The sequence below is a fragment of the Lampris incognitus genome, chromosome 21, assembly GCF_029633865.1.
Source record: "Lampris incognitus isolate fLamInc1 chromosome 21, fLamInc1.hap2, whole genome shotgun sequence".
Lineage (NCBI taxonomy): Eukaryota > Metazoa > Chordata > Actinopteri > Lampriformes > Lampridae > Lampris > Lampris incognitus.
The window spans coordinates 23,119,021-23,120,708 of record NC_079231.1 but is presented as its reverse complement, the minus strand read 5'-3'; positions in this window follow the sequence as shown (position 1 = coordinate 23,120,708).

Genomic DNA, 1,688 nt, shown 5'->3' with positions numbered 1-1,688 from the left:
ACAGATAGAAGCCACCAGTCTCCATCACCCTGTGACAGATAGAAGCCACCAGCCTCCATCACCCTGTGACAGATAGAAGCCACAAGTCTCCATCACCCTGTGACAGTTAGAAGCCACCAGCCTCCATCACCCTGTGACTGATAGAAGCCACCAGTCTCCGTCGCCCTGTGACAGATAGAAGCCACCAGTCTCCATCACCCTGTGACAGATACAAGCCACCAGTCTCCATCACCCTGTGACAGATAGAAGCCACCAGCCTCCATCACCCTGTGACAGATAGACGCCACCAGTCTCCATCACCCTGTGACAGATACAAGCCACCAGTCTCCATCACCCTGTGACAGATAGACGCCACCAGTCTCCCATCACCCTGTGACCGATAGAAGCCACCAGCCTCAATCACCCTGTGACCAATAGAAGCCACCAGCCTCCATCACCCTGTGACTGATAGAAGCCACCAGTCTCCATCACCCTGTGACCAATAGAAGCCACCAGTCTCCGTCACCCTGTGACAGATAGACGCCACCAGCCTCCATCACCCTGTGATAGATAGAAGCCACCAGCCTCCATCACCCTGAGACAGACAGAATCCACCAGTCTCCATCACCAGTCTCCATCACCCTGTGACAGATAGAAGCCACCTGTCTCCATCACCCTGTGACAGACAGACAGTGTGGAGGACATGCACGTGTCTCACAATGAAAACCTCCATCACACACACATCAAACCACACTATGAACACAACAAATGGGAAAAACAAGTACTCTGCTCTGTAAAAGGAGCTTCCATCTTCTTCTTCTTCTTCTTCTTCTTCTTTCTTCTAAAAATCCAACAATAACCTGGAAATAGGGGGAAAAGCCCCTTTTGGTGGATGAGGGAAGAGTTTTCTCACGTTGGTGAACATCAATGGGAGCCTCCTGTCAAAAAAACAGACAGCTGGGCGTCCGGGTACCGTTGCCTACCAAGACAGGGGTCACCAGTTCGAATCCACGTTACCTCCGGCTTGGTCGGGCATCCCTACAGACACAATTTGCCATGTCTGCGGGTGGGAAGCCGGATGTGGGTATGTGTCCTGGTCACTGCACTAGTGCCTCCTCTGGTTGGTCGGGGCGCCTGCTCGGGGGGAGGGGGAACTGGGGGGAATATCGTGATCCCCCCACGCACTACTGGGGGGATTAGCGTGGTCCTCCCACACGCTACCTCCCCCTGGTGAAACTCCTCACTGTCAGGGGAAAAGAAGCGGCTGGTGACTCCACATGTATCGGAGGAGACATGTGGTAGTCTGCAGCCCTCCCCGGATCGGCAGAGGGGGTGGAGCAGCTCAGGGAGCTGGGTGATTTGGCCAGGTACATTTGGGGGACAAAAAAGGGGGGGATCCCCTCACCCCCCCCAAAACAGAAGAAATAATGAGAGGCTTGCATGTGTTAGGGCTGAACTCCCCACGATTGTTCCCGAGATGTGCGAGTGAGTTTACACAGAGGACCTTTTTGTGTTTCGCGTTGGCTGCGACACATCTTAACGACGTCATCATTACGGGCGGCCATTGTTTAGGCCTTTTAGCCGGGACTGGGTGGGTACACGCTCTCTCTGGGAAGGGCTGAAGGCATGTACCGCACCTTCATCCCGTCTTGTCGGGCAGAGGATAGTTTTCCTTATTAAGTCAGATTAGCCAAAGCTGCTCCGGAGGA